Below are 22,010 nucleotides of genomic sequence, written 5' to 3'. Positions count from 1 at the left end.
GTGAGCGACCGTCCGCTGTCGAATTCGACGGGTACTGGCGTCCCGTAATGGAGGCGTTCAGTGGCGCGGATGGAGACATGACGGCCTTGCGCGAGTCGTACGGGGAGGCGGGGCAGGTAGCGCGTACTAGCCGGAGCCGTCCACCGACAGCCAGAGGGATTCATCTCGAAGGCCTAGGTGAGGGCGCCGCCACTGGCCCAACTCGGGTGGCGGATAAGGCCTCGCTCTGGGATCCTATAAAGCCTATCAAGGTTCGAAGGATTTCGATCAAGACTGGTACAGCGCCCGGATTGGACCAGATTACGCCGAGGATGTGGAACGCCGTTCCCCTTGTTCTTCGTGCGCTTCTGTTCAATCTGCTGCTCCTGGCAAGAACGGTACCCTCGTCGATCGCCACAACAAGAACTGTATTTCTGGAGAAGGGAGGGATGTCTGACCGGCCATCACCGGAGCTATCGCGGAATACCGACCTCTCAGTATAGGATCAGTTGTGGTTAGACACTTCCACAAAATTCTTGCCAAACGTTTAGCGGCCCTGGACGTGTTCGACACTCGCCAAAGGGGTTTTCGGCCGGTGGATGGGGTGTGTGAGAACGTCACAGTCCTGTCCGCCGTGCTCGGTGATGCCCGGAGGCGGTGTCGGACACTACATCTGGCGTGCGTTGACCTGTCAAAGGCATTTGACACGGTCTCGCACCCAGCCATACATAGGACTCTCGAAGAGCTAGAGCTCCCTTGGGAGTTTAGGGAGTATATCAGGGCCGTCTATTCGGATGCGCAAACGGTGATAGGATCCGTCACCGATAATGTATCGGCCATCAAGATCGGCCGTGGCGTGAGACAGGGTGATCCGTTATCGCCGCTACTGTTCAATCTGGTCGTGGATAGAGCACTAGCAATTCTCTCGGAAGATGTTGGCTATCAGTTGGGAGACGAGCTGATCAGCGCCTTGGGCTACGCAGACAACATTGTGCTCCTTGCCTCTACCAGGTCCGGTCTGGAGGAGAACTTGACACGGCTTCAGGCTGCTTTTGCGCGCAATGGACTAACAATTAACGCAAAGAAAACAGGTGTGCTGTCCATGGTGGCGTCCGGTAAAGACAAAAAGGTGAAGATTGACACAACACCGTACTTTACCGTGGGGGGAGCGCTGATTCCGCAAAGATCCCCTGTCGATATTTGGGCGTACCTGGGCTGCATGTTTGAAAGTGCTAGGGAATTTGCTAATAATCCGCCCCTAGCTCATTTCATCGAGCTACTCACTAAGGCGCCTTTGAAGCCGCAACAGCGACTGAGGCTCTTACGTGACTTTCTCCTGCTACGGTATTATCACCGTTGGATAGTGGGAACCGTCACGGCCAAAACGTTGAGGGGCGTTGATATTATGGTACGCACGGCCATTAGACGATGGTTGCGATTTCCCCATGATGTTCCTGCTGGATATTTTCATGCGCCGATAAAGAGTGGCGGGCTTGGTTTGCCTCTACTCAAGACTTTAATCCCTATTCTGAAGTTTGACCGATTGCAGCGGTTGTGTCGCAGCACTCTGCCCGCGGCGCGCGCCGCCGCCGAAACCACATTTGTGGCTAGGCGGCTGGTTTGGTGTGAGAACCAAATGCGCATCCGGGGTAACAGGGTGCTTACGACCGCTGAGCTCAGACAACAGTGTGCAGCCTGGTTGCGCGAGTCGTGCGATAGGAACGGGCTTAGGGAGGCGGAAACGTCGAAGCTGAGTTTGTATTGGGTGTCGGCGGGAGCCCACCTCATCCCCGGAGCCGACTACGTGCACTATCATCACATACGGGCCAACTGTATTCCGTCTAGAGCGAGAGTCTCCCGAGGTCGTGATGGGCGCGAGGTTCGCTGTCGTGCTGGTTGTCCCGATATCGAGACACCGGCGCACTGCATTCAGCGTTGCTTCAGAACGCACGGAGGGAGAATCCTACGGCATAACGACCTTTGTCGTCGAGTCGGTGGCTTCTTTCAGCAGAAGGAATGGCATGTCGATGCGGAGTTAGCCTACTCGACCTCTGCCGGCCTGAGGCGGCCCGACCTGACCATTGCTAAGGGTGATGAGGCAGTGGTCGTAGACGCGCAGGTAGTTTCCAGCGAAACTGCGTTAGAGGTGTCACATGAGCGCAAAGTGGAGAAGTACCGATCCTGTAATGATCTAGTGGACCGGGTGGCGGAGCGCACAGGGGTGCCGCGTGATAATGTCCGTTTCACCGCCATTACGATCTCATGGCGAGGTGTCTGAAGCCCTAGGAGCGAGGGTGAGCTGCGTAGTCTGGGCCTAACGCCTGCCCAACTGCGTACGCTCACGACTCGTGTCCTCTGGGGCTCATGGCTAAATTGGAAGAGGTTTAACGGTATAACAACCCGTTATGTGCCGGGGCGAAACGTAACCGCGATTAGTGGTGCACGTCGGGGTGGCACGTAGAGTTGGGTGCCTCCGCGTCAACGGACAAGTGAGAATGTGAGTGTGCATGATTAGTAGAGTGAGAGCTGCTAGACAGCTCCTTTCAAGCACTTCCAGGGTGTTAGCTGCGAACACCGACAGTAAATCGCCTTGCAATATCGTTATAGGTTCAGAATGATCGTGCATGATTGCGGTCGTTTTGCCTTAAACGAAACAAATAGCCAAATGCCTCGTCATCTAATTAGTGACGCGCATGAATGGATTAACGAGATTCCCACTGTCCTTATCTACTATCTAGCGAAACCACTGCCAAGGGAACGGGCTTGGAAAAATTAGCGGGGAAAGAAGACCCTGTTGATAAATTGATACGTAATTGAATGAAAAGTTACATTATAAAATCAGTAATTATACAAGTGTCTAGAATATATCCATAAAAATGGTTTTTCTTAAAATAAAATTTAGGCCTTATATTGACTCATATGGTACACTGAGAAAAAAAATTTGTTAATCACAAGAAATATTTAGTCCGATACGTTCAACTAAACATTTTAGTTAGTTAACTAAACATTAGTTGAATTATTTAATTCTTGATTATAGAAACTAAATAAATTGTTGAAACAACTAATGTTTAGTTAACTAACTAAAATGTTTAGTTGAACGTATCGGACTAAATATTTCTTGGGATTAACAATTTTTTTTTTCAGTGTACATGGCCCAATCACCTTAAAGATTATTGTTATACAATAAAAAAAAAGGAAAAAGAACACACATAGGAGATTTCAAGTTTTACAAAGTGTCTGTATTATGGTATAAATCCCACTTGCAAACTTTGCCGTATATCCTAAACAAGAGGGATATACAAGATATTAAGTTAAACCAAAAATACAAGAGCTATGCACTTGTATTTTGCTGTATTCCATCATTTACTATCCCTCTACACTTATGTATCATGAAATAACCATATTAAACCTTTTACATTTCCTACAGTAGTTATTTTACGTAGGTCATAACACAAGATCGCGCTTCTTACTACGGTGAGAAATCGATTCAACTCACGACAGTTTCGTTAATATTAACAGTAAAGAACTGAAATTACAACACAATACTAATACATGGCATAAAGGCACATGACAGAATATAATTGCGAGCAAGTACCTTTATTCCTTCTATTTTTTCTTACATCTGCAGCGTAAAATCCTGCGCGGCGTAAATATCCCGGAGTTACCCTATTTATAATATACTATTTAAATTTAATTGCAAAGGTTTATTTTGTTATCAACAAAATTGAAACTAAAAACAAAACATTAAAAAAAGCCGAAGCAAAACTTAATAGAGCATATAAACTATTATATTTATGTTAATATATATTATTATATGTTACCTCCACTAGTAAGAAGACCAGTACCGAACCAAGGATGTAAATTATCATAAAGAAAACTCTTTTCGATATGTTTTGTGCTGCCTAATATTGCCTGAAATTACAGAAGGTATTAAAATTAAGCATTATTTAATTCAGACGCCATTAGATAATTAATTAATTAATTTTAAAAGTATTTAAAATAATCAATTATTTTAGATTATTGAATATACATGTTTTTGTAAAATAGAAAATAAAAAAATTATCTCTTTATTGTTAATTTATTAATAACTTATAAAAAATTATAAGTTATTGATAAAAATTTAATTTATAAAAAAGTTAATTTATAGAATAAGATTATTTTTATATTTTATTACCTCTAAATCATCCGGATGACGGACGGATACTATGGGAACAAAGAATGCCCAAAATTTGAAAATGGGATAGTACTGATTAGATAAGGCAACCAGAAGCTTCCACTGTTCTTCTAAAAATGTGTATTTTATATATGTAAATTTACAAAAATATTATAAATATTGCTCGAAAATTATATGATTAACTTTATCAATATATATATATATATATATATTCAATATATTCCATTATTCCTCAAATAACATGAAATTTTGAAAATAAATTATTTAAAAAAATTTTAAACTTAAGTAATTCTTAAACGTAATTAACATGCAATAATATTGATATCTCAGAAGTAAATGTTTGCAAATATTACATTTAAAAACTTGCGTACAAACATGCATATTAATTTACGCAAATATATTAATAAGTTTTAACTTACCTCGTGAAAGAATATAATCCAATATATTTCCAACAATCGGACGACCACTTTGTCCTGGTATAAGATTGATAAGTCGCCCCTTTCTCCCATAATGAACATAATAATTAGATATCAGTAGAATAATGATAAGTAATAGTAATATGGTAGTAATCATCGTTTGTTGACCAAATAATTAGCCAGTATAATCGAGTTTCGTTTCCTTCTGCTATATCTTCTTTAAGTTCTTAAATTACACAAATCAATAAATATGTATTATTTACTTCAAGATAAAATTGCATTACAGTCTTTAGGGATAATGTTATTTTCGGGGCCCCTCAATTTGATAGGTATTTGATAGATCTTTCGCTGAGAAAAAAAATGCCGCAAACCACAATGCGCTACAATGCATAGTTTTTGAGATATCGATTTTTAAATGTAATAATAGCAATATTGTTGTATGGTATTATATATGGGATTTGCAATTTATCACGTGTGGAAAGTTCACGCATGTACTTTGCAAGTTGCAAGGCACACTATGTGTCTAGTTTAACGGTAGTGGAGCCCCCCGCAGGGGGGCGGAACCTACTGCTTCCACGCATACACTTTCCACGCGAAACGAGGTGTCACGAAGTGCCACTTTTCAATATCCTAACTATTCTCTGCTATAATAAATTATTTCTCTTACAGATATTAAATATTTTTACAAATTGCAATTTTTCATACGAAGCGACGAAAGAAGAAAAAACGGGTTTTTAACTTTTTCACGCGAACCGAGGTTCACTCCCACTTTCATCCGCATACGTGTGTAACTCCTCTCGCTCTCAGCTCTATCCTCTCTCTCTCTAGAGTCCTCGACTCTCTCTCTCAGAGAGAGAGCTCTCCCGTCTATCTCTCTCTCTCTCTCTCGCCTCTCCTCTCCCTATCTCCCTCTCTACCTCGCTCCAGCTCTCCCTAGATCCGAGCTCTAGAGCCCAGAGATAACGCAGATCCTCCCTCTCCCTAACTCTCATCCCTCTCTCCCTCTCCCCTCTAGACTCTCCTCTCCGTCACTCTCCGCTCCTCTCTCGCTCTCTCTCTATCCTCTCTCTCTCTCTCTCTCTCTCTCTCTCACTGATAATTCTGTGTATATTATTGTACTATTGTAATACCTTCTATAAATTGATATCTCGAAAACTATGCATTGTAGCGCATTGTGGTTTGCGGCATTCCTTTTCTCAGCGAAAGATCTAACAAATACATTTCTCAAATTGAAGGGCCCCAAAAATAACATTCTTGCCCAGTCTTTACATCTTAAATATGTTTGAAAAATAGAAAGGGGAGGGTTCCATGTGCCTGCATTCCCGATTGCCAACGGCTTCGTTTGCTTACAACATTTTGCCGACATTCTCGAAACATATATATTGCACATACCTATGTATGACTTTATTGCACACATGCACATTGCCCACATAGCCATATTACACACATAAAATAAAAAAAATATATTAATACTTTTTACACATGACATATATGGGTTTTCAACTTTTTACGCGAAGCGAGGTCCATCCACCTCTCCTCACCCTTGCTTACAGGACGAAACAAGGTCTATCATTGTACACTTCGTGTTTTCAACTTTCCACGCTATCTGCGTATGTGCAATCAAGTCACGTGTGCAATATGTTTGTGCCTAAAAAGGCCATATGCGTAAACGTACGTTCGTATTTTTAATTATTACATTTGCGCAATAATGCTTGTAATCAATCGGGAATGTCTGATAATGAAGCTGTTGGCAAAATGTTGTGGACAAACGAGGCTGTAATCGAGAATGTAAACAAACGGAACCCCTCCTTCCAATAAAAATACAATGAAACGATGACGCGTTATACATACTATATCAGGAAAATTTGTAAAAAAAATACAATGTATTCTTTAATTAAATAGAAAATGTGCATATGCATAACAAACGTATAAATTCGGTAAACGTATATTTAATTTCTAATTATTTTAGAAATTTTATATTATTATATCTAATATAACCGACTAAAGTTCTTAGGTATATTAAATGTTTGTGAATAACTAATCAGTTCTAGTAATGATCTACTGACTATTCATTTATTTTTATAATTTTCTGCTTGACATTTGAATGATTTGAAGTCTTAGCCAATAACAATAATAACGACCATAAGTTATTATTGATAAATTTTACTAGATTTTTCTTGATATGATTTGCATAACTATAAATAAAATCAATGAAAGTTTATATAGAATGATAAATGTGCCGTAACTATTAAATATATATAACTAGTCCTTCTAGTTGTGCTGTAATGTCAGTACAAACGCAATATTATTTATTCTTTACTAGTAGTAGTATAGTTTATTTCCAATTCCAGAGAATTACAGAAATGGCGTTTTGTAGGGACGTACCCAACCCTTTACACAACTTCTCTTACTCTACCCGACCTGGCCATAGGCGACCTTTCACATACTGAACCCTCCCTCCCCTTCGCGGGGACTTGGTTGGACTTTCCTACGGGGGACCCCTACACACACACACACTAACACTCCTCCGACCTAACCTAACCCCCTGTCCTACTTGACTCTGAGCAACCCTCCTGTGCCTACTCTCCTTTTTCCTTTTATCCTCCCACTCCCTAAGCCATCTGTAACCTCCTTCTGTCTCCTTCTCGCCTATTACATCATCCAACACTACTTTGCTAGTACTTTTCCATACGCACCGTTCCATCAGATGTTCCAGGTCCACCTCTTGGTTTCCTCCACATAACCTGGTGTGCATCTGTCCAGGCCCAGAGACCATCTCAGATACCGTGCCTCCACCCCTTCCACGTTACTATACTCTAACCAACCTTACACTTCTGCCCCGTATACCATCACACTACCTACTAAACTATCGAACAACATCATCCTCCTCCCCCAATCGTTCGCAAACTTTCTTTCCCCCAAGCTCCATGTCTTCTTCATCACTAACGTTGCTCTTCTTACCCTCTCCCTAATATGCTTCGTATGACCGGTAGCAAACACAAGTCATTTTGACGTCAAATTTTGGTCCTTTACTAACCATTCCTGACGTCACTAACTGGCGGCATAATGACGTTAAAATGACGATCTAATGTCACAGACAATTGACGTCATCGCGGATACGTTATTTTGACGTTATTTTCTGACGTCTTATTGACGGAAAAATAGGTCCATTGTACAACATACCGGTTTCCAGAAATGTTTTTTATGAAATTAAAATTTTAAAATGTCTACTTGATAAACGTTTATAAAAAAATGTTCTTTTTCTTTATCTAAGAAAAAAAAAGCTTTTTTAACTGTTTCGTTACATGCCATGTGCGTATAGCCGCTCTCAAGGCGGTCACCTATCCTAGTACAGTACCGCGCCCGAGTCGCTTGACTTCGATGATCCAGTGGACAGTGACGATCTTCTCACCCTGATGCTTCCTTATTAACTGTACTTGTCTATAACAGGTACATCTTTAAAGTGTTCAAAAATCTTGTAATGATAATCTTCTTGATAGATATAACACTGCATGAAATAGTTATCATAAAACTATAATCACACGCAACTACATCCACTTATACCATAAATTCGCCACTTCAATCATAAAGTTGCGAAACAAACATATTGTAGTTAATTTTGTGGTTTTTATTTTATTATTACTTTATTATACAATATTAAGAAGTAAAAATAGTTATATTACAAAAAGACCTTATTTGGACGACTTTAAGACGTCTTTAGATGGTCTAAGAAATGACGTCTTATAAACGTCCATTATTAGTCGCCGATGTCATAGACCAAAAATGACTAAAAATAGACGTTATAATGACGTTATGGAATAACGTCAGTATAATGTCATTTTTAAAGACATAGTCGCTTTTTGGTTATTTGACGTCATTTGTACAAACATGACTAGTATTTGACGTCAAAATGACTTGTGTTTGCTACCTGGGCCACCCTAACCCTGTTACAAGTCTCCTGGTAGATTTGCTTCACTCTCTCCGTTAGACCTCTTCTTACCCCTCTCTCCTCCATCACCCTCCATAACACACTCCTGTCCACCCTGTCAAAGGCCCTCTTTAAATCAATAAAGAAGGCATTCACCTTCTTTCCCGCTCCATTCAGCTCCCTGTCGACCAGGTGGTTCAGAATGAAGATGTTATCCATTACACCTCTTCCCTTCCGGAAGCCAGCCTGGGTCTCCGGAAGAATCTGCTTCTCCAACACATCCTTCATTAATCTTTCCGCCAGTACCGCCAAGTAGATCTTATAGGCCGTACTTAGTAGGGTAATTCCTCCTGTAATTAGCGGGAGATTGTTTATCCCCCTTTTTATACAGCGGGGAGATTACCCTCTTTCCATGAATCCGGCCAACCTTCACCTCTCCACACCCCCTTGATCACCTCCTTCAGCCTTTCTCTCACCTGTCCCCTGCAGAACTTCCAAGCCTCATTCCTTATGCCATCCGGCCCCGCCGCTTTCCCCCTCCTCAATCTCCTTATCTGTTTTTCGATTTCTTCGTCCGTGAGGTCCTCCTCATCGTCACCCCCTCTCTTTTCCTCCCCTAAAATCCTTTCATCTGTCCCCTCTAACACACCCATAAAATGCTGCCTCCAACTCTCTATGGATATCTCTGCACTCACCTTGTCCCTGACCTTTCTTTCCTTGTTGATATATTTCCAAACTTCTGTCTCCGTCCTAATTTCATTCAACTCCTCCATTTTCCTTTTACTCCACTCTTCTCTCTTCTTCTCACGAGCTCCACTAACTCCCTTTTCACCTGCAACACCGCTTCTTTGCTTTCACCCCCTATCCTCCACCTCTTTAGCTTTCTTTCTGCTTTTTTTTTCTTTCTGGTACACTCTCTGTCCCACCATTTCTTGTAACCTAGTTTCCTTTTTCTCCATCTGACCTTTTTCTCTACTACCGCCTTTCCCACCTTGCCTCTTAGTTCCTCCCATTTCTCCAGCAAACCCCCTTCAGACAAACTAATCTCCTCCGTTCTTCCAGCAAATATTCTTGTGCTCTCCTCGTCCCAGCACTGTATTATCCTTTTAACCTGTTTTCTTTCCTCCTTTCTCCCCTCCTCCTTTAGGCCTTCTTTTGACGTCTATACACTCACCAGAGGCATATGGTCTGATTCTATCCTACTCTTGACCTCAAACTTCTCTAGCAAGTCCCACCCCTCTGTGTTAACTAACAAATAATTTATAACCGACGCCCCTCTCGCCCCTACATACGTGAATTCTCCTTCTTCATCTCCCTGCTTTGTACCATTGGCCATACACCCCCTTCCTCTACCCATTCTAACAAACACACTCCCTCCTTGCTGACCTTTTTGTCCTTAGACCTTCTTCCTTTTACTACCCTATCCCTGTACATCCCCTCTTCTTCTCCAGTCCAGACGTTATAGTCCCCTCCAATTATCATCAGCTCTTCCAGACGTTGTTGCTCCGGGCTAGCTATGTCTTCCTCAACTTCCTCGGGACCATCCTTAGCGTAGACCGTACTAATTGTCCACTTGTGACCACCTCATCGTCCCTTCCATTTCACCAAGCCTCTCCTACCGACGTCGACCTCCTTCGTCATCATTACACCTTTTCTGTTTCCTACAATTATTCCCCCACTTTCCCTACCTCTGCTCTGCTCTCTCACTGCATATTGCACGTGCCAGTCGAACTCAGAAGAGTAAATAAGATATCCAAACTTTCCCCTCATCCTCCCTTATCCATGTCTCCACCGTACCGACAAAGTCCAGCTGTCTTATAAACTCCCAAAAGTCCACACCTTTTCCCTTAAGCCCGGCTACATTCCAGCATTCTATCTTAATTTTGCCCCTAACCTTGTCGGGGCTCGGACTTCTTGGATCCCGCGGTCTCTGCCGTGACCTTTCGGGCGTTTCCTTCTTCTGCTTTTCCCCCCTTACTCCAAAATTTCTTTTCCGTTTGCTCCAACAGCGAGACATGTTCTTTTCTCTCAATCTGTCTCCAACTGAACTATCTATCCACCAAAAAGATTCTCCTGAATCTGACATTGGTGTGCTCCCTCCATCCTTTGACTACCCTCGCAATGCCTCTCAATCTCCATTGAATTTCCTCCTTCTCTTTGGATAGCAACTCATCCATGAAAATTGGCTCCTTCCCTAACTCCTTCTTCCTTCTTAGTATCTTCATCTTTGCTGCCAGGTCCTTCACTTGAACCTCCAGTCTCCCCCCTTCTCTTGACTTTCCTTCACACCAAGCGTCCTCGACCAAATGGCCCAAACTAAATTTCTCCTGGAGGAACTTCTTTGCTTTTTGCAGCGGATTTCTACCGTCCCACTTCAGGCCGCTGATCCACAAACTTTTCTTTCTTTTCTGCTCCTGATTCTCCTGTTTCCAATCCAATAGCTCCTGCACTTTGGCTTCCAAAGCTGTCTCCTTTACTCCTGTCTTTGTCTTCTTTCCTCTCTTCACTATCTCACTCCAAGAATAAGATTTTTCATTCTCTTTTCCCTCCTCCACCACCTCCATTTCCTCCTCTCTAGTCTCACCATTCTCCAGTTTGAGAATCTTCTCCCAAAGCAGCTTCCTCTCATCTTCCCACTTTGTCTCCTTCCTTTTCATCTCCTCCCTTAACTTATCTCTTTCCATCTTCATCTTCTTCTCCAGTTTCTCAATCTCCTTTACCCTCTCTTTCTTCAGCTTTGCCACCTCCTCTTTCACCCCCCCCCCCCAGAATTTTTTGCAGCTCTGCAATAATGCTTTCTTGTCTGTTCATTCTATCCATCCATGCTCCTTCAAATTCGAAAACCGACCCCAAGTTGGAGTCAGTCTCGGTCACTGCCATCCCCCTCTGATGCTGTCTTTCTCTTCTTTCTAACTCCTCGCGTCATATTACCCCTCTCCCCCCTGGCCTAACCACTTCTCTATGTACCCCTTGGAGATACCCTTCTCCCTCTCCAACCTTTCCCTGTTTGATCTCCTCCCTCTCTTACCTACCCCCTCTGTAGACAAGAATCTAGTAACCGGGGTTTTCAAACTATTCCCTTCCCCATCCTTCTCATTACCTCCCATTACGCTATCCCTATCTACTACGTCGAGTGATTGGCCTACCGCCTCACTCGGCTTCTTATTCGTCGCCGCACTCGCTTCTTCGCTACTCGCCGCTTGGCGCTCCGCGCTCGGCCTCGCGGCTTCTCCTTCCAACGAGTCACATCTATCATCGAGTGAACTCGGCACGATTTCCTCCATCTCGCTCTGCCTGTCGTTTTTCTCTCTCGCTCTTAAACCTAACCTACTCCCTTTCTCACCGCAAATTCCGTCCCTCCACGCGTGGCGCCTCCACTCTACCCTACTCTAACCCTACCGCGCGACACACACGCTCTCCGCTACCCAAAGAACACACCACTGCCAAGTTTCCACTCCACTTTCCAACAAACCGCTCTTAAAATTCTCGACATACAGCACACGCATGCACACTCTGTCACACCTGCCAACCAAGTCCTATTTATTTTTTACTAAAAAAAAATTAATTTAATATTTTATCATTAATAACAAAAAACTTATAATAATTAGCATAACTAGGGGAATATAGAGGAAAGCACGGCCGTATGTACGACCGTGGAGGAAAGTGCCCTATTATGAGATAGGATCCTAATATGAGATAGCGGGGTTTTTTCATGGTGGGATCAACAGATGGAGCTTATATATAAGGCCTTTTAGCTTAATATATCTCATATTATAAGATCCTGTCTCATAATAGGGCACTTTCCTCTACCAATGTGTGGAATATGCCACGTTATGTTTAACAAAATTATGGATAAAAGCGCTCTTGTAAATACCATAAAATTGTTCATATAGTTCTATACCTGACATTTTCCATAAATTTTGTTCATTTTTCTGGCGGTTTTTATCTAGTTTTTATGAGGTAAGTGCATTTGACAACGTGCTTTTCATGATTTTCTTAATACTTTATGTAAATTATTCTTCAAACGTTACACTATTTTTATCTCGATTAGTTTGTCTTTCTATTAGTATTTTTAGGATAAAAGTATTCAGTACGTCGCTGGTTCGCTTTACTGACTGCCGTATTGTACAAGCTCATTAAAATGGTAGCTTTCCAGCAAGCGACGCAAGTCGACACAAACGTCATCCTATCTTCCTTTTCTGGCAATGAGTAACAAAGACAAAACGACACTTGTCGACTTGTGTTGCTTGCTGGAAAGCTCCCAATATAAAATTGCGTCTTGGAGGAATATGCTACTACATAGGTTAGTCATACCCTTAGGTAGGGGTAAAATCTCAGTAGTGTTTTCAGCGTTGTAACGTACTACCAGTAGATTAGGAAGTTGTAAACAGATAAACAAATATTTTCACGTATAAATGTTGAAAATGAATAAATCTAAATATTTGTTTCATGCGCTATAAATATAAGCTACGTACTTTAATATTTTGCAAAATTGTATTCCGGATAATTTAGATAATTCTTTAAGATTCGGTTGAAAACTGTAGATTTGCATAGCGGACAAACATACATACAATAAAGTGTGATATAAAGACCCTCGAAATAAAAATATAAGTAGAAAGGGCTGTAAGGGTCACAACGCGGATCACGGTGCGTTCAGATATAAATGTGATTCATTCCTCGAATTACAAAATTCCAAATGTTTCGGCTCCTGTCCGAGCCATCCTCAGTGGTATAATATTAATATCAAAAATATATATTCTCCCTTAACATGGTGAGTTTACTGTTTCAATTTGACAGAAACTTAGTGAGACTAAAAGGTCCAAATCTGTAACGTAGTTAAGAGTTACATCCTTGTCTTAAATTAAAATTCTAGAAAAACTCACCAGTTAGTCTGGAGAAAAAATACATCGCAGTCAAACCGAATAATAAGAAAATGAAGAAATTTGAGTCTTTCGTTGTGCGTCGCGTCGATGGGATCTCGTCTTACAGATCGCTCTGCACAGATCATTCTCTTTGCCTTATTTTCTTATTATTCTGTTTGACTGCGATGTATTTTTTCTCCAGACTAACTGGTGAGTTTTTCTAGAATTTTAATTTAAGACAAGGATGTAACTCTTAACTACGTTACAGATTTGGACCTTTTAGTCTCACTAAGTTTCTGTCAAATTGAAACAGTAAACTCACCATGTTAAGGGAAAATATATATTTTTGATATTAATATTATACCACTGAGGATGGCTCGGACAGGAGCCGAAACGTTTGGAATTTTGTAATTCGAGGAATAAATCACATTTATATTTGAACGCACCGTGATCCGCGTTGTGACCCTTACAGCCCTTTCTACTTATAAACATACATACATTCATATATATATATATATATGGACTTGGTTAGAGGAGCGAGTGTGGTGTGTATGTACGTATGGGTGAGGAGTGGCGAGAGCGAGTGAGAGTTTAGATAGTAATAAGAAGCTTAGCGGGCGTTAAAGAGGTAAATAAGTAGAAGGAATAATAAAGAATCAGGATAGGATAATAAAGGAATAAGTTAGAATCCCATTAATATTGTAGTAAAAATGCGTTAAAAGCAAAGTGGAGAGCGAGAGGTTAGGGAGCGAAAAGGGGGGGAGAGCTGCGTTCATGTTCCAAAAGGGAGCGAAATTTATGCGCTGCAGGGATAGTGTAGGTGGCGACATTGAGCGCGTTCGGCGAATCAAACTGCTCAGTAATAGTTGAGCGCGATTGGTTCTTACTTTAAGAACCAACCAATCAACGCGGAGTGTGTAGCGGTGGCATTCGCCGAGCGAGCCCATTGGCGGGATAGATCAGGCACAGAGATGGACGAGGGCGAGTTGGTAACAGATATGAATGTGAGTACAGATACGGTTTTAGATAAGGTAGGAAAGGAAAAAAGGGATAAAGAAACTTTTGCTGTACCAAAAGAGGAGAAAAGAGGAAAAGGAAGGTTTTCAAAGAAAGAACTGAGAATGAGGGAAAGAGCGAGTTCGACCAGCATACTAGATTCTGTGAAAAGCAAAAATGGCATGGCATGTGAAATAGAGAAAACTAAGAGGAAAAGAGAGAAACAAGAACATAGTGCAAATGCTATTTTCAAGAGAGGTAACAAGACGGTAAGAACGCCTCCAGGTTTAGATAAGCAAATGGCTGGAACCGGACCCGAAGGAGGGAAGAGAGAAAAAGACGGAGATACGACGGAGATACGACGGTATTAAAGAAGAATGGAGCAGACGGTTCGCTATTAGCAATCTTGAGAGAGATTAGAGACGAGATGAGGGACCTGAGGGACGAGATGAGAGAGAGGATGAACGTCTTATTGTTAGATGAGGGTTGGAGAAAAAAAGAAGAAAAGGCAGAGGGTAGGATGGATAAGATAAAAGAGATCAGGCTATCGAAGATCGAACGAAGGAGTGAAAACACAACGGATGAGGCGACCGGCGGCAAAATGGAGGAGATAGTGGGAAAGGTGGCGGAGATGGTTAGGAAGAGAGAAAGAAATATGAAGAAAAGGAAGGAAAAGAAAAATAATCTAGTAATCAGAGGTTTACATAAAGAGGAAAGCAGGAGCTTAATGGACACAGCGGAAACGTTTCTTGAGAGGTAGTTTGGGGCAAAAACGGGAGTAAAGAAGATGCGGTCAACAGGCAGAGTAGGAAGAGAGATAGTAATAGTCGAAATGGACTGCTGGGAAGCGAAGGATAACATCATGAAGGAGAAGAAGAAACTGTGAAGTAAGAAAATTTTCATTGATCACGACCTGACCTTTGAGGACAGAGAAGTGCAAAGACGGATAAAAGAAAGGGCATGGAAAGAGAAAACAGAAAGAAAATGGGTGAAAATAGGTTTTAGGAAGCTAGAGGTACAAGGTAGGAAGTATGTACGGAGCGAGGAAGAAAATAAGCTAATAGAAAAAGAAAATTTCTAGAGGGCTGCCAAGTTAGGAGAAGAGAACCAGCAAGTTATGGCATTCAAGATGACAACAGGCGAACAACACGAAAGGAGGTCGAAAAAGTGAAGCAACTGAAAAATGAAAATAGGCGAAATATAATTTTTTGGAATGTTGCGGGTATTGAGGGGCAGGACAAAGATTTTTTGAATTATATAGTGGGTTTCGATTTCATAGGGTTATGTGAAACATGGTTAGAGGAAAAGGGATGAGATAGAATTAAGGGTAGATTGCCGGAAACACACAACTGGAAAAACATTAACGCTGTAAGGGAAAGGAAAAAGGGTAGGGCGAAGGGAGGTTTACTAATAGGTATTAGAAAAGACTGGGGGGCGGAAGCGGAGAATTATGAAAGTGTAATGATTACAGAAGAAATTGCGCGAACGAGAATAGTAAAAGAGGAAAAAGGACTAAATATTTTTACAGTATATAATGTAGGAGCTAAGAAAGATGTTGAAGAGATAATGGCAAAAATAACAGATTAATGCGAAGGATGCGAAGGAGAGGATATTATTATAGGAGGCGATTTTAATATTAGAATAGGAAACTTAGGAGGTTGTAGGGAGAATGAGTATGACTTTGGAAAGGAGAGTAAAGATAAAGTCATAGAAGATGGCGGTAGAAGTTTTGTGGATATGATAAATGAAAAAGGATAGTATTTTATGAAATGATGTACAGAGAGGGATTGAGATGGGGAATATACGTATGTGGGTGCGAGAGGGTGCTCGGTAATCAATTATGCAATTGTAAACGATAGTGCGCAAGACCGAGTGTTGGAATTTAGAATAGAGGACAGGGTGGACTCGGATCATTTGCCTCTGACCTTGATACTAGAGGAAGAGGAGAATACGAGACAAATGGAGGGGTGGTCAGAAGAGGAAAAAGAGGAACAGAATAGGTCAAAGAAGATCATATGTTGGAACGAAGAGGCAAGGAAATTTTACAGGGAGAGGACGGAGGTATGGAATGAAAACGAGGACCAGGAAATAGAGTCGGCGGATAAGAAATAGGAGAAAATAAAAAACTGGATCCTTGGAGCCTTAGTTTATAAGGAAGTCAAGATAAAGAAGAGAAGGAAAATAGGGCACAAAGATTGGTGGGATAGGAGCTGCACCAGAAAGAAGAGGGAGGTGAAAAGAAAGTACAGAAGATGGAGAAGTGGAAAGAGAAGTAAGGAAGACTATTTGGAAGGAAAGAAATGCCTGAAAAAATGGTTAGAGAAAAAAGGATGGAGAAGAGAGAGAGAGAGAGAGAGGGAAGTAGAGGAATTAAGAAAACTGAAGGACGAAAGGAAAATTTGAAACTACATAAACAGTCAAAGAAAGAAGAAAGAATGGAATGAGAATAATATTCCGAAAGAGAACTGGAGAAGTTACTTCATGGAGTTGTTAGGTGAGACCGAAATGGAAGTAAGGGAAGAGGCGTTGGAGGTGCGTGACATGGGAACAGAAGAAAGGATATTTATATAGAATAGCTACTGCACCTCAAAAATTAATAAAAATAGGCTCATTCGACGCATTTTGGCACGAAACGAAAGAATATGGCAGAAAAATGCGGCGGTCTGCCCTGCGAAGCGAGATATTTAGCGTTAAAGTTGACGATTCTTAGGTTAGAAATCCTGTCATACCGACGTGATGTAGCGATCATGATCATGCCCCGCGGCCACACGCGCATGCTCCGTAGTCGCACGCGCATGCAAAAGTGTGCGAATTTTAAACGTATGCATACTTATAATGCATAAATATGGTAATTGTTTAGATGGGGGGGATCACCTTGGATGACCTTGATATTTTAGTATGTTGTCAAGGTCACCCTCCTGAGTGACCTTCAGAAGGTTTCAGCCCGCTTTCGTTATTCGTTAAAAAGTTATTAATAAAAAAAATTTGGAAAATATAGCAGCTATTTTGAGTATTGGAAGGCATAAATAACTAATATATACGTGTGTGTGCCCTGCTTTAAAGAAAATCACAACTTCTATAAAGCAGGGCAACACACGTGTGTGTGTGTGTGCCCTGCTTTAACGAAAATCACAACTTCTATAAAGCAGGACATACACACTGTGTGTGTGCTCTGCTTTAACAAAAATCACAACTTCTATAAAGCAGGGCATACACACGTGAGTATGTGTCCTGTTTTAACGAAAATTACAACTTCTATAAAGCAGGGCATACACACGTGTGTATGTGCCTTGCTTTAACGAAAATTACAACTTCTATAAAGCAGGACATACACACATGTGTGTGTGCTCTGCTTTAACAAAAATCACAACTTCTATAAAGCAGGACATACACACATGTGTGTGTGCTCATGATCGCTACATCACGTCGGTATGACAGGATTTCTAACCTAAAAATCGTCAACTTTAACGTTAAATATCTCGCTTCGCAGGGCAGACCGCCGCATTTTTCTGCCAGATTCTTTCGTTTCGTGCCAAAATGCGTCGAATGAGCCTATTTTTATTAATTTTTGAGGTGCAGCACCTATTCTATATAAATACCACATAAAGTTAGGCAAAGCTGCAGGTGTCGATGGAATCCCAATGGAAGCATGGCGGTATGGTGGCGCAGCAGTAGGAAGAGGTCTAACTGATCTGTTGAAACTCACTTGGAAGGAAGGTAAAATTCCGACCGAATGGCGAACAAGTATAGTTGTCCTTTTATATAAAAGGAGGGATAAAGAGAGAACAGACAACTATAGAGGGATCTCTCTGCTGTGCACTGCATACAAGGTATATGCGGAAATTCTAAAGAACAGATTGGAGGAAATAGTGGAGAGGAAAGGGATGATACCTGACAGCCAAGCCGGCTTTAGGAAAGGGAGGTCTACGATGGATAACATATTTATCTTGAACCATATAGTGCAAAGAGAGAAGGAGAAAGGTATGGCAATGGGGAAAGACAAGATTTTCGCAATATTTGTGGATCTAAGGGCAGCATTCGACAACGTTAACAGAGAAATTTTATGGAAGATAATGGAAGAGAAAGGAGTGGCTCGCAGTTTAACAAACAGGATAAAAGAAGTTTACAAAGAGACAGAGGTGACAATAAGGACGAAGGATGGGTTTACAAGGTGCTTCAAGACGAAGAAAGGTGTAAGGCAGGGCTGTGTGATGAGTCCCGCCCTGTTCAATTTATACAATGCGGATATTGATAAAGTTCTAGAAAAGCGTGATATAGAAGGAGTAGAGCTTGGAGGAGTGAGAGTGTCGTTATTAGCATACGCGGATGATATGGTTTTGGTAGCAAAAAATAGAGAGGCTTTACTAGATATAATGAGCATGTTAAAAAGATTTTTAAAAGAAAGGAAACTAGAATTAAATACAGAAAAAACTAAAGCTGTGCTAGTATTTAATAGTAAAGGTAAAAAAGGCAGGATGACATGGAAATGGGGCGAAAAAATAATAGAGGAAGTAGATATGTTTAAATACCTGGGTTTCACGTTTAATAGGAAAGGTAATTATGTCGATCATATAAAAGAACTAAAAAGGAAAGGAAGGATCGCGGCAAACAGGGTCTGGGGTTTAAGAGAAAGATTATGTAAAGATGATTTTAGCAGGAGATGGACGCTTTTTAAGTATCTAATGAAAAATGTGATGGAATACGGAGCAGAAATATGGGGGTGGCGTGAAAAAAAGAAGTTGGAAAAAGTCATGTTGGATTATGTAAGATGGGTATTTAGACTAGATTTTTGCACACCGAGGTATGTAATACTAAGGGAACTAGGATTAGAGAAACTTAAAATCTGTTGGGGTATAAGAGCCATGAGATTCGAGAAAAGAAGCAGAGAGAAAAAAGACGGAAGTTTAGTAAAGGTATGTTGGAATGAAAAGGACACAATGGATAAAAAGAAATAGTATATTGTGCACCAAGGAGCGAAAGTAGCGTTTTTCAGACGAGTGTGAAGTTTACCGCCCGAGCCGAAGGCGAGGGCGGCAAATCACACGAGTCTGAAAAAGCTTTCGCCCCGAGGTGCACACGATATTTTTCACAATATCTTTACGGAAAGTTCGACCTCCATGCCTAGAGAGAGGCGAGAGTGGCCATTTCACGCCAGGACGGCATAGCGGGACAAAAGTAACCACTTTAATTTCTTCTTAGGGCGGAAAGTGATCACTTTTGTCCCGCTAAACAGGGACGAAAGTGATCACTTTCCGCCCTAGGGAAGAAAGTGGTTACTTTCGTCCCGCTAATGCCGTCCTGGCGTGAAATTAGCCACTTTCGCCCCTCTCTACTGGCATGGAAAGTCGAACTTTCCGTGGAGGTGTTGTGAAAAAGGATTTATATAATTTGGAACGAAAAAGGTTTTATAATAACAATGGTTGGAGCTCTGAAGTAATAAAAGAATTAAATAATGAAGGTAAAAATACTGAAGGCTTAGTAAGAATAAGAGAACAGGACATTCAAGGGCAAATAATAAACAGTAAAATAGTAGAGGCAAGGTATAATTCAAGGTACAAAGAGATAGAGGCGAGCAACAAAACACCGAGTTATTTATTAAAAGCGAGCTTGGATAAAGTAAAAACAGGAGATGAGATTAGAGCGATGGTAAAATTAAGGTGCGGCAATTTAGAAGACACAAATAAATACTGGCTTGACGAGGAAGATACGAAGTGTAGATTCTGCAAGTCAGGTAGGGACAATTTAGAGCATTATATAAGCGAGTGCAACATCACAAGTATGTGGTTTGAGAATTTAGGTAGAAATAACGGAGAACGATTAGAGAATATATGCGATGACAAATTTAGAATGGAAAAAGGAAAGGTGCTAAATAGATTATGGAAAAGGAGAGAGGAATGTTATAAAAAAAAACAGCTGTAAACAATAATAATAATGTAAATAATAATGTATTGCGGCTTGTTTAGAAAGAATGATGTTTGATGTGTGGATGGATGTGTGTGTTAAGTAGAATTGTAAACCAAGTCCTTTCTTGGCGTATAGCTGAAATAAAAACATATATATATATATATATATATATATATATATATATGTCATAGTTAAAGCCCGAAACGCAGGTATTCCTAGGATTGACTAGTCAATCCTGGGGAACGTCCAAGCGTCTTGGTCAAAGCCCGAAATAAGTTTTACGTTTCGGCTTTTGACTAGTCAATCCTAAGTGTGGCTTAATTCGGACTGTGTGACTGTTAACAAATAAAATCAAGATTTTTTTTACTAAATTAAGTTTTTATTGTTAACATAATGTAGCTTTTTATTTACTTTTTCACTCTTTGTTTGAAAGTCAAACCGAAAATATTATTAAGCGCTCGAAATTATGCGCAGCCCGGCCACGAACGTCGGGAACCACGATCATGCACGTGCTTCGAAAAGCGTCTCGCCCGCTTATTCGTCGAGGCGCCGTGCCTAGCGACAGAAACGCGTGCTCCACGCGTTTACGTTAGATGTAAGGACAAATAAAGTCACTTTCTCCGCAAGGGGCGGAATTCCTATCCCCGTTTTCGCGTGACGCGACCGCCGAATCGAGCGCGGGGCAGGCAGAATCTATCGAGTCGTCGGCTCGCTCGCATCCAAGCTCACGACCGCTCAAACCGCTCATCGTCTCAGCGAAACTCAATACGCCGCTATTGAACCATATTTGTGTTAGCGTGTTCGTTGTGTGCTGTAAATTGTACGCAGACGCTCGCATCATTTTCGTCCGCGGTCTCGGGAATCCGATCCGGCGATCAAGATTTCCGACGCGTAAGATCTCCGACATTCGGTTTACTCCGACTCTGCAAGATGTCCGAAATTCGGTTTACTCCGACCCGACCGCGTCAGGCGGACGAACACTTGTACGCAAAGTGCGTCGAGCGTCATTGTGCTCAATTGTGTGGAAGCAATAAACGCAATTTTTTATGAATCACGAGAACTTCAGTTTTCCCGCTCCATATCCTTCAGCGAGACTCGAAGCTCGCGATACCGGCTGTCTCCGCGCTCATCTCTGGGCATTCTATCGGGACGATCTCGTTGAGATCGCCTCCCGAACACTCTTGTACATAACCTATGTAGGTTAGTGACGCGCTTTAAAAGTATTTAACTGTTTAAAGCGCTTTAAACCAATATTTTATCAAAACTACATTTTTAAACTTAAAGAGAAAAAAAGCTACATTATGTTAACAATAAGAACATAATATAGTAAAAAAAATCTTAATTTTATTTGTTAATAGTCACACAGTCCGAATTAAGCCACACCTAGGATTGACTGGTCAAAGTCCGAAATGATTTTTCTTTAGTTTCTATAACTTTGACCAGCCGTATTAGTTATTCCTAGGATTGACTAGTCAAAGTCCGAAGTAATTTTTCCTTAGTTTCTAACTTTGACTAGCCGTATTAGTTATTCCTAGGATTGACTAGTCAAAAGCCAAAACGCAAAACTTATTTCGGGCTTTGACTAAGATGCTTATTGGTTGTTCCCCAGGATTAACTAGTCAATCCTAGGAATGCCTGTGTTTCGGGCTTTGACTATAACATATATATATATATCGAACTTCGGAATACCCTGTGTAGATGACTATAATAAATATACATCAATAAGAACAAACTTAATATAATTTAAAAAA

General features: G+C 41.2%; 1 protein-coding gene across 1 annotated transcript in view; it reads right to left on the bottom strand.

Moving 5' to 3' along the window:
- Positions 1 to 22,010, bottom strand: part of LOC139819874 (cytochrome P450 4C1-like) — a 169,315-nt gene that overhangs the window by 137,482 nt on the left and 9,823 nt on the right. The window contains exons 2-4 of the mRNA XM_071789632.1: positions 4,573 to 4,651; positions 4,154 to 4,263; positions 3,801 to 3,891 (exon numbers count right to left, since the gene is read on the bottom strand). The gene's annotated coding sequence lies outside the window, so the exon portion shown is untranslated. The remainder of the gene's footprint in view (positions 1 to 3,800; positions 3,892 to 4,153; positions 4,264 to 4,572; positions 4,652 to 22,010) is intronic.

Source organism: Temnothorax longispinosus, chromosome 10, assembly GCF_030848805.1.
Source record: "Temnothorax longispinosus isolate EJ_2023e chromosome 10, Tlon_JGU_v1, whole genome shotgun sequence".
NCBI classification, from domain to species: domain Eukaryota; kingdom Metazoa; phylum Arthropoda; class Insecta; order Hymenoptera; family Formicidae; genus Temnothorax; species Temnothorax longispinosus.
Note: the sequence above shows the minus strand (reverse complement) of the source record. Positions and strands in the feature narration are given on the sequence as shown.